The 12059-nt window shown below is 40.9% G+C and overlaps 1 long non-coding RNA gene across 1 annotated transcript in view; it reads left to right on the forward strand.

Annotated features, from left to right (window-relative positions):
- Positions 1-12059, forward strand: part of LOC126092221 (uncharacterized) — a 73864-nt gene that overhangs the window by 30372 nt on the left and 31433 nt on the right. Inside the window, exon 2 of the long non-coding RNA XR_007521313.1 lies at positions 6495-6731. This is a non-coding gene — a long non-coding RNA (uncharacterized LOC126092221). The remainder of the gene's footprint in view (positions 1-6494; positions 6732-12059) is intronic.

Consider the following 12059-nt stretch of genomic DNA (forward strand, 5'->3'; position numbering starts at 1 on the left):
AATCCTAAGAAATTTGGTCTTATGTCAAAGCGGTAGGTGGATCAAAACAAAATGTCCAGACACTCTGTGACCAAAATGGTACTGAAACAGAGGATGACAGACTAAAGGCCGAAATACTAAATGGCTTTTTCCAAAGTTGTTTCACAGAGGAAGATTGCACTGTAGTTCCTTCTCTAGATTGTCGCACAGATGAGAAAATGGTAGATATCGAAATAGACGACAAAATGGTAGATATCGAAATAGACGACAGAGGGATACAGAAACAATTAAAATCGCTCAAAAGAGGAAAGGCCTCTGGACCTGATGGGATACCAGTTCAATTTTACTCAGAGCACACGAAGGAACTTGCCCCCCTTCTTGCAGCGGTGTACCGTAGGTCTCTAGAAGAGCGTAGCGTTCCAAAGGATTGGAAAAGGGCACAGGTCATCCCCGTTTTCAAGAAGGGACGTCGAACAGATGTGCAGAACTATAGACCTATATCTCTAACGTCGATCAGTTGTAGAATTTTGGAACACGTATTGTGTTCGAGTATAATGACTTTTCTGGAGACTAGAAATCTACTCTGTAGGAATCAGCATGGGTTTCGAAAAAGACGTTCATGTGAAACCCAGCTCGCGCTATTCGTCCACGAGACTCAGAGGGCCATAGACACGGGTTCACAGGTAGATGCCGTGTTTCTTGACTTCCACAAGGCGTTCGATACAGTTCCCCACAGTCGTTTAATGAACAAAGTAAGAGCATATGGACTATCAGACCAATTGTGTGATTGGATTGAGGAGTTCCTAGATAACAGGACGCAGCATGTCATTCTCAATGGAGAGAAGTCTTCCGAAGTAAGAGTGATTTCAGGTGTGCCGCAGGGGAGTGTCATAGGACCGTTGCTATTCACAATATACATAAATGACCTGGTGGATGACATCGGAAGTTCACTGAGGCTTTTTGCAGATGATGCTGTGGTGTATCGAGAGGTTGTAACAATGGAGAATATTACTGAAATGCAGGAGGATCTGCAGCGAATTGACGCATGGTGCAGGGAATGGCAATTGAATCTCAATATAGGCAAGTGTAATGTGATGCGAATACAAAGAAAGATAGATCCTTTATCATTTAGCTACAAAATAGCAGGTCAGCAGCTGGAAGCAGTTAATACCATAAATTATCTGGGAGTACGCATTAGGAGTGATTTAAAATGGAATGATCATATAATGTTGATCGTCGGTAAAGCAGATGCCAGACAGATTCATTGGAAGAATCCTAAGGAAATGCAATCCTAAAACAAAGGAAGTAGGTTACAATACGCTTGTTCGCCCACTGCTTGAATACTGCTCAGCAGTGTGGGATCCGTACCAGATAGGGTTGATAGAAGATATAGAGAAGATCCAACGGAGAGCAGCGCGCTTCGTTACAGGATCATTTAGTAATCGCGAAAGCGTTACGGAGATAATAAATAAACTCCAGTGGAAGACTCTGCAGGAGAGACGCTCAGTAGCTCGGTACGGGCTTTTGTCAAAGTTTCGAGAACATACCTTCACCGAAGAGTCAAGCAGTATATTGTTCCCTCCTACGTATATCTCGCGAAGAGTCCATGAGGATAAAATCAGAGAGATTAGAGCCCATACAGAGGCATACCGACAATCCTCCTTTCCACGAACAATAAGAGACTGGAATAGAAGGGAGAACCGATAGAGGTACGGAAGGTACCCTCCGCCACACACCGTCAGGTGGCTTGCGGTGTATGGATGTAGATGTAGATGTAGATGTAACTCACTCATACCACCACTGCGAGACTCAAGTCATTTCAGTACTAGTCGTAACAGTAAAACTTATTTTTTAGGTAACTATGATGTAATATATACTGTGTGTGTGAAATCCTGTTCCTGTACAAGAAACACCTGATGGCCCTTGTCATATCAAGTTAAATAAATAAATAAAAATAGACAATCATATGGATACTGTTGCGATACCTACTCAGCTTCAGATATTAGAGCCCCACAAAAGCAGACACTCAAAATACTTGAAATTAAACACTTTTAAATTAAAAGAATCTCGACAATGTCCAGCACCATAATCATCGTATTTTCATTGCACAATGAGTCGGTAGCTGTGAGAACTAAGTTCTGATACTTCCCAACAGAGCTGAGCACTTACTTCAGTCAGAATCTTGCTGTCTCTCGTAATAGGCACTTTCTTCTATATTCAAAAACATTTTCAGTAATTGTGCTATCATTTGGATAAAATAAAAATGTCAAGTCAGAACATTAATCATCATTTTCATTAAATTGTAATTGCAATAAGGCAAAGTCCCGTAGCGACAATCGTCTTACCTTAGCTCCCCGAAATCTTCAAAATCGATTTTCTCGAGAATTTTTTAGAGTTGTATGGGACGGTTTTGCAGATTAATATTTGAGTTTTGAGCTTGCGGCTAAAAACGTTTGGTACGAGCATGCAATACAATACTGAACCTTCGAGTTATCTTACACTGCAGAAGCACAGAACGCTTTTTACCATGTTGAATAAGTTTGAAGCTCTGGAGGTATTAGAGAAGTGTTACATAACACTTATACAGTAAGCAGGCAGCTGTTATAAGATCATGAACGGGAACAGTAATTGAGAAGGAAATGAGTCATGACTGTAGTCTATACATGATGTTATTAAATCATTGCGCAAGCAGTTAAGGAAACAAAGGATAAATTTGGAAAGAATTAAAATTAAGGGGGAAGAAATAAAAAGTATGATTTTTGCCGGTGACGCAGCAATTCTGTCAGAGACTCCAAGTGACTAGGAAATTCACTGAGAGGTATTGACAGTGCCTTTATAACAGGTTGTAAGGTGAATACCAACAAAATTGAAGCAATTGTAATAGAATCTAGTCGAATTAAATAGGGTAATGGTGAGGGAATTAAGTTAGGAAATGAGATACTGTTGTAGTGCACACGTTTTGTTCTTTGGGCGGCAAAATAAATGACGATGACTGAAGTAGAGAGAAAATAAAATTCAGATCAGCAATAGCAAAGAAAGTATTCCTGAAAAAGAGAAATTCGTAAACATCGATTATAAATTTAAATATTTTATTTTTAGTGCAGATTTCTTTCGAACTTTTGATTAATTTAAACGTAATGATTACAATCTTACACGACAAGCTCGTTTTGGTGCTTTGCCACTATCAAGCTTACCTGTACAGATGAATAGCTATTATACTGTTCATTACATCTATGTTACTTTCTGTGTCTACATAAGGCACGTAATACTTAATAACTTGTATGACGTAGTTCATATTGCGCCTTGGATTATAAGTATCGGTAGTCTTTCTTTTATGTTACGATCACGTTATTTCTATATACTTTTATTTGTGTGATTTTGGTAAAGTTATTTTTCACAGCTTTTTGACAGCTCCGTCTCCCTCAATGTTGTATGTTTACAATAGAAATTATATTTAAGGAAAACTCAGTGAGTACATTTAATTTTACGAGATACTATTTTTAGGTTTTAGGTAAATTATGTTTTGTGTTAGTCGTGACAATTTACGATTGTCCTTTTATGATGTCAATAAAATTTTTCCAGTATTTTTTATGTTTAGCTGTTTGTTCGTTACGGATGTCACATGCGTATTTTTCCGTGTGAGTGTATACTTCCTTTCTTCCAAAACGTTCAGTCAATGCCCTTTAGGGACTTTGTGCAAAATTTTTAGAGCAGTTTCAATAGTTTCTGCCTTATGATTTTGTCTTTTTAAATGGAAGTAAAATGTGGACTGGTTGTTGCCGCAGTTTCGTGTATCTTCTTTAAATATAATTACGAAATTTGTACCCGTTTATCCGATATAAAATTTATCGCAGTTTTCGCAAGAAAGTCTGTAGAAGCCGGGATTTTAAAAAGCGGAGATATTTTTTGGTATTCGATTTTTGTCCTTCAAGTTGTTCAGTTTGTTCATCTGATTATATATTTGGCCTACGTGTGAGTCTGTGTGACAGGTATATTTATTTGTGATTTTTTTCTTCTCTGTTTGATGTTATCTCTTTACATATGGTATCTGTTTTTGGCTTTGTAAGCCGTTGATACGTAGATAAATAACATTCTTCTTCTTGTGATAGGGCGTTCCATCCCTCCAACAATGCAATTGGCAAAATGTTGGTTGTTTGTTAGTGCACGGGGACGTGCCACAGTACATTTGCCCAACGCATCCCACATGTGCACGATGAGTCGGTGCAACGGGCACCCACTTCATTAGGCAAACATCATCTCGTTTCAAGAGCTCCGGCAATTGAGTAGTTCAGTACTGTCGGATAAATATGAATTCAGGACCGAACGCACCCTTGAAAATACGCACATGGGAAGGAGTACGGTGTCTCAATAATGTTTACCTGTGACTGTACCTAGTTCAGAGATTTGGAGGTCAGTAGTGCCATGTAACAGTACGCCTCCCAACACCATAGGTACCAGACCATCAAAACGATCACGTTAGACATTTCTGGGTGCATTACGTCTTCCCATATCTCGCTATACGAGGGTACGTCCAGAATCACTTCTCAGTCTCAATCTGTTCTCATCCGTGCATGCGATCCCACCTCTCGTTTGTCCAGTCCCTATGCTCTTTGAATCATCGCAAACGGTGCAGTCCTGTTAAATGTGGTTGCAGTTGCACCCGCTGCGCGACGTGGCTCCCTTCCTGTCTTTTGCACAATGGCTCTGAGCACTATGAACTACTTAAACCGAACTAACCTAAGGACATCACACACATCCATGCCCGAGGCAGGATTCGAACCTGCGACCGTAGCGGCCGCGCGGTTCCAGACTGTAGCACCTTTAACCGCTTGGCCACCACGGCCGGCAAATTCTCTTTTTTTTTTTTTTTTTTTGCACAATGTTCCGTTCATGTGGTACTGACTGTGACCGCCAGTGGCACGGCAACTGAGTGGGGTTCCGACGACGAGTACGATGTGTTTCGTGTGTAAGTAGGTCGTCTAGGTTTTTATGTTGGTAACGCCACGTAGCGCTCTGTATGAAAATCACTGACTGTGCTGTGTGCAGTCTGTGGCTGGTTGGACTTCTTGTGGATTGGCAAGACAGCCAATCCACTATGAGGAAGCCGAAAGGCACGCGTTTAAGCTCACGCAGGCTGGCGTGAGGTCTGGAACAGGACACGGATTTTAGACTTCAGAAAATAGGAGGTAACTGGTAGAACACTTAACTTTAATCCATAATTGGTGAACATCGCTCTTGACGGTACATGTTTTACAGCATCAATAGTAACTGGTAATGGCGCCTTGCTAGGTCGTAGCAAATGACGTAGCTGAAGGCTATGCTAACTATCGTCTCGGCAAATGAGAGCGTATTTTGTCAGTGAACCATCGGTAGCAAAGTCGGCTGTACAACTGGGGCGAGTGCTAGGAAGTGTCTGTAGACCTGCCGTGTGGCGGCGCTCGGTCTGCAATCACTGATAGTGGCGACACGCGGGTCCGACGTATACTAACGGACCGCGGCCGATGTAGTGTCTGGCGGTGACACCACAGGACTCATTGTTGGAATATTCACTTGTGTAGTATTTGGCAGTTGGGTGTGAACAGCGCGTATCGTTGACCAGTTGGAGGTGAGCCGCCAGCAGTGGTCGATGTGGAGAGAGAGATCCCAGAGTTTTGAGAGGTTGCTACAAGCGGACGATCTGGACGTGTGTCCGCCAGAAAAAGGAAATTTGTAACGATGGATGTCGTGAATTGATATATATGATGACTTTTGAACACTATTAAGGTAAATACATTGTTTGTTCCCTATCAAAATCTTTCATTTGCTAACTATGCCTATCCGTAGTTAGTGTCTTCAGTAGTTAAAATCTTTTATTTGTCTAGGAGTATTGGCGCTCGCTGTATTGCAGTAGTTCGAGTAACAATGATTTTTGTGAGGTAAGTGATTCATGAAAGGTATAGGTTTTGTTATTGAGGGCCATTCTTTTGCAGGGATTATTGAAAGTCAGATTGCGTTGCGCTAAAAATATTGTGTGTCAGTTTAGTGATGATCAGAATAAGTAAAGAGAGAAATGTCTGAGTACGTTCAGTTTTGCTCAGCTGTTTGAAAATCAAATAACACAGAAGTTTATCGGCACTGTCATTTTTATATTTTTCCAAGGGGATGTTACACCTGGCGTCCAGTTTTTTGTGCCCAACTTGGAGATGTTGCCAACATACTCGTCCATTTCCACCTAGCAGCTAATATGCTATGGAACTTTATCTACCACGTCCTTACGTTTCGCAGAGTAGTGTAAAATCATTTTTCTGGTTCCAGTGAATTAAATACCGTTATAGCTTCGAAGATATGGGAGAAAGTTCCCTACCTTTTACAACCCACACATCTCGAACCTCCCGAGTGGTGGAGTGGCAGCAATACTTGGCACGTGTGTTATTACAGAGCCGCAACTGTGACTAATTCTCGACCTTAATGCTCTCATTCACTGTGCACAAACATACTGACCAACAGGTGCGGCTTATCAGCGGTGTTTTATGCAGGTACTTAAGCAGCTGCAGAAAGCCACCTTCCGGCTAAGGAGCTAAAGCCAATGAGATCACACGCAAAGAAATGGTGCAGCGTCGCTGACGACTGGGGAGTAAACGGCATCTTCAGGACGACCGCTTCAGGATGGCCCTCTATCGGCCCGGTGTCCAGCAGGAAGGCGCCTGCAGGGTGGCCGAAAGAGGCCGACACGTGGGGGTCCACGTGGCCACAGTTTCTGGCAGCGGCCGTAGGTAAGCTCGAGTGTGTATTAATGCGTGTGTGAATGAGAGAGTTACATCATCAATGAAGAATACGTAAAATTCATCTAGAACAATTCTAAAAATTTGGTATGCAAAAAGCTACCGGTTGTCAGAGTCTGATTTATTAATGCATAGTTAGTTGTTGGGGTCTGCAGTCCCAAGACTGTTTTGATGCAGTTCTCCATTCTACTCTATCCTGTGCCAGCCTCTTTATCTTCGAATACCTACAATCCTTCTCACTCTGCTTACTGTATTCATCTCTTGGTTTATTTCTACGATTTAACCCCCCCCCTCCCACACACACACACACACACACACACACACACACACACTTCCCTTTAGTACTAAATTGGTAGTCCCTTGATGTCTCAGAATGTGTGCTATCAATCGATCCCTACTTCTAGTCAAGCTGTGGCACAAATTTCTTGTCTCCCCATTTCTGTTCAGTACCTCCTCATTAATTGCATGCCCTACACATCTATCTGCAACATTCTTCTGCAACAGCACATTTCGAAAGCTTTATTCTCTTTCTGTCTACACACAAATACTTTTAGAAAGACTTTCTAACACATAAATCTATATTCCATATCAACAAACATCTCTTCTTCAGAAATGCTTTTCTTTCTATTGCCAGTCTCTAATTTATATCCACTCTACTTCGGTCATCATCAGTTAAAACTCGTCTGCTACTTTAAGCATCTCGTTTCCTAATCTGATTCCCTTAGCATAATCTGATTTAATTCGACTTCATTACATTATTCTTGTTTTGCTTTGGTTGATGTTCGTCTTATATCCTCCTTTTTAAGACAATGTCCATTCCGTTCAACTACTCTTCCAAGTTCTTTGCTGTCTCTGACAGAATTATAATTTCATCGGCAAACTTCATAGTTATTACTTATTATCCTGTTCCAAATTTTTCTTTAGTTTCCTATACTGCAGCCTAAATTTCACGTAAATTGCAGTGCAATAGTTACGCTCATACCTAACGTCTTGCCAGCAATGCGTCACGTCTGGCACCATTAAGTTACAGTTGAGGCAGCTAGTATCAGACTTCTCCAAGGAACTCTGTTACGTACTAATCTCTTTTCATTGTATGTAAATGATGTCATCAGTTTTGTCCTACTGCAAATACTACATATACGTCGAGTACCTCCATTTGTATATAAGTGTAAAACCTATAAACCTGAAAACAATTATCGAGAATCCCATTACCGACCTGTGTGAACTATCAGAATGGCCGCAGGATACAGGGTTAAAAATCACCCCACCGAAAGCGGTACTGGCTGGTCATTCTACGCCCTACTATCTTTAACCCTAAATGGGACATATATTAACTTCAACAAAAAGTCTGGGAGTAATAATTGATGAAAATCTAAATTGGACTGAGCTCCTAACTGCAAATGTGCAAGAATGCATCAGCATCCCACCATGTCCCACAAAAATAAAGGCATTCTTTTTTATCTAAAGAAGGAACTTGTACAAACACGTATACTTGTGTAATTTTTGAAAACATTTCTAGTGGAGAAGCAGCGGTCTGGCTGAAAATACATTAAAATGGATTATAAACGGTCCTGACAGCAATAAAATATATATTTACGATGGTTACCCGCTTCGGTCACAATATGCCCATAAACTACGACGGTAAGCGATGGCGGTGAACTGAGGTGATGTTACGACTCACCAGCAGTTGGCGTTCGTAGAGTCTAACACCTCCTCTGTTCACGTCACCGCTCACCGTCATAGTTTAAATGGTCTGAAGATGGTCACATTTTAACCGAAACCGGTAAACATTTGACCATGATCAAGACTGTTATAACTCATTTTTTAACTTAAACTTTCAATTATTGGTTAAGTGATGTTATCCTCCTAGGCATTTCTGAAAGTTCATGGCACCTGGAAGAGGTTATGGATGCCTGTGTTCGTTATATTTGTGATGTTCGAATCCTTGATCATACTTCATCATCAAAAGCACAGCTATGCATGCAAACAAGCGCAGAGATTTCCATACCCTCTCTCTTCTAAAATGTCTTATCAACGAATACTGTCCATCATATCTCTCCTCGGCCTTAACGTTCTTATCTGAACAACATAGCAAAAACACCGGATCCCACCAGAGCAAAATCGTTTCTGTCCCACTCCATCGTTCAGCCACTTTCTCGAAATCCCCCTTAGTAGCAGGAACCCTACTCTGCAATAACTTTCCATATTACACTGCAGGACTGAATAACATCTACAGCTTCAGAAGACAGTTAATGACATACCTGACAAAACAACAATAACGATTACCATTGTCCTCGTATGCACTCGTTACCCTTGTGCTTCCTTCTTCCAAACAGATACTCCTCGTTCCCCAGTATTCTTAGCTGATGCAATGTCCTTAAATTCCCTTTCTGCAGATGTCGCTATATCAGAAAACATCTATTTTGTACACCTATAAATTCTTTTTATTGTTATAAATATCATTAATATAATAACAATAGTTATTATTATTATTACTATGGCAGCCGAAAACTTCTTGCGTAAGAAGTCACCATCATTATCTCAACGGCCATGTCAAAGAGAGCGGAGGAGTGGACTGAGGTTCAGTGCACTCTCTTGGCCTTGGGGTGGGAACAGCCCTTAACACGTGGAAGAATCGGCCATGATCAACGGCATGAAGATGCAGAAGTCAATGGAAACCACTGCATTTAAGAAGAATAAGGTTTATCCACAGGACATGTGGCCTATAACTGAAAAAGTGTCATTGGCAAAATACTCTGGACTACTTCCACATTCGAATCTCCGGGATGTAATTGCCAAATGGGAGGTGACCATAGAGAATAACCAACGAAAGGATAACATTCTACTAGTCTGGACGTGGAATGTGTAGGTGTCAGTGAAGTTAACTGGAAAGGTGACAAGGATTTCTAGTCAGAGGAGTATAAGGTAATATCAACAATAGCAGAAAATGGTATACGGCAGTAGTATTCGTTATGAATATGAAGGTAGGACACAGAGTAAGTTACTATGAACAGTTCACTGATATGGTTCTTATCATCAGAATCAACAGCAAACCAGCACGGACAGTAGATCAGGCACACATGCCGACGTCGCAAACAGAAAGTGAAGAGATAGAGGAAGTATATGAAGATACTGATCGGGTAATTAGGTACGTAAATCGAGATGAAAATCTAATAGTTATTTGGGACTGGAATGCAGTTGTAGGGGAAAGAGCAGAAGAAAGGGTTACGGGAGAGTATGGGCTTGGTTCTAGGAATAAGGGAGCAGAAAAACTAATTGAGTTCTGCGGTAATTTTCAGATGGTAATAGCGAATATTCTGTCCAAGAAGCACAAGAGGAGGAAGTATACTTGGAATAGGCCGGGAGATATAGGAAGTTTTAGATTACATTACACTACATAAGATTACAGCATGGTCAGACACAGATACCGAAATCAGATAGTGGATTGTAAGGTGAATCCGGGAACAGATATAGACACAGATCATAATTTGGTAACGCTGAAGAATTGGCGGCAATTTAAAAGGCTAGTCAGGAAGAACCATTGCGTAAAGAAGTGAGATACCGAAGTACTAAGGAATGAAAAAATACGCTTGAATTTCTCTGAAGCTATAATTAGTGCGATAAGAAATAGCTCAGTAGGCAGTTAAGCTGAAGAGGAATGTACCTATCTAAAAACAAGTCAAAGAAGTCAGAGAAAAATGTAGGTACAAGTAGCAGAAGAAGTACTTCAGGTGATCGGCGGGAGAAGGAAGTACAAAAATGGTCAGGGAAATTAAGTAATATAAGGAATGAAATAATGAGGAAGTGCAAGAAAGCTAAACTGAAATGGTTACATGAAAACTGTGAAGACATCGTAAAAGAAATGATTATCGGGAAGGACTGACTCAGCATACAGAAGAGTCCAAACAACAAGGGCGGTAAGAGAATGCGAGGGCTATTTCCACTGTTAAATGTAGAGGAGAGAGTGTACGGGTGGAAAGAGTACATTGAAGGCCTCTATGAGGAGGAGAACTTATCGGATGTGACAGAATAAGAAACAGGAGTCGTCAGGGAAAAGATACCAGAGCCAGTAGTATAATCTGAATTTAATAAGGCAGAAGAACATTCTATTGGAATTTCTAAATTAATGGGGGGGGGGGAGTGGCAACAAAACTACTATTCACGTCGGTGTGTAGAATGTATGGGGCTGGCAATATACCATGAGACTTTTGGAAAAACATTATCAACACAATTCGCAAGATTGCAAGAGGCGACAATTGCGATAACTATCGTGCAGTCAGCTTAATAGCTCATGCATCCAAGTTGCTGACAAGAATAATATACAGAAGAATGGAGAAGAAAACTGAGGATCTGTTAGATGCCGATCAGTTTGGCTTCAGGAAAGGTAAATGCACGAAGGTCTACTGGTATCAAATATAGGTCTTAGCTTGAGGAAGGAATTTCTGAGAATGTACGTTTGGAGCACAGCATTCGGCAAGCCGCACATTTGCTACGACGTTAGTGAATAACTTCCAAGGTACTGGAGGCAACTGTAGAGGGCAAAAACTGTAGAGGAGGACAGAGATTGTAACACATCCAGCGAATAACTGCCGTAGGTTGGAAATGCTACGTCGATATGAAAAGGTTGGCACAGGAGAATAATTCGTGGTGAGAAAAAAAATAGTATTATTTACTCACTTTGCCGCTTCAGACACTCAAATCATTCTAATACCATTTGTCATATTAAAACTGTAGTAAAAAAGGTACAGTATGCGAGAACCGCTGGTCCGATTTAGGAGATGGTCTGATGGTCCTAATCATATCAGGTTAAAGAGATGAATAAATAATAAAATGAACAGATAGTAATAACAACAATAATAATTTCCTATGGCTGTGTGGCATCGTTGGTCGCCACTTCGGCGACTTGCGTGTCCCTAAACTACCCCATTTATCCAACTGAAGAAAGTAGACCTGCAGTTTAACGTAAAAGCCGAACTACATGTTGTTCCTGGCGGCTCCTCACTTCACTGAAAGGCGAAGGTTAGTTAAAAATAAAGACCGAAAAATCTGTGGACCGACGGAGATTCCATACCGCAACCTCTCGGTTTCAAAATACGCGCGTTATCGCTGGAGCACCAAGCCCTACTGTATGTCCATAGTTAATCAGTAAGTATGTGAGTATCAAAATATGTGATCTATATGATCGTACCTTTTGACTATTTTTACTTACAAGCTTAAATTACTTCATCTTTATACCTCTGCCCGTTCCTGAGAAAAAGCGGTCTTAACTGATGGGCAGATAGATCCGGAGAACAAAGTGATCCCATAAGCGTCCCTTTT

The sequence above is a fragment of the Schistocerca cancellata genome, chromosome 7, assembly GCF_023864275.1.
Source record: "Schistocerca cancellata isolate TAMUIC-IGC-003103 chromosome 7, iqSchCanc2.1, whole genome shotgun sequence".
NCBI classification, from domain to species: domain Eukaryota; kingdom Metazoa; phylum Arthropoda; class Insecta; order Orthoptera; family Acrididae; genus Schistocerca; species Schistocerca cancellata.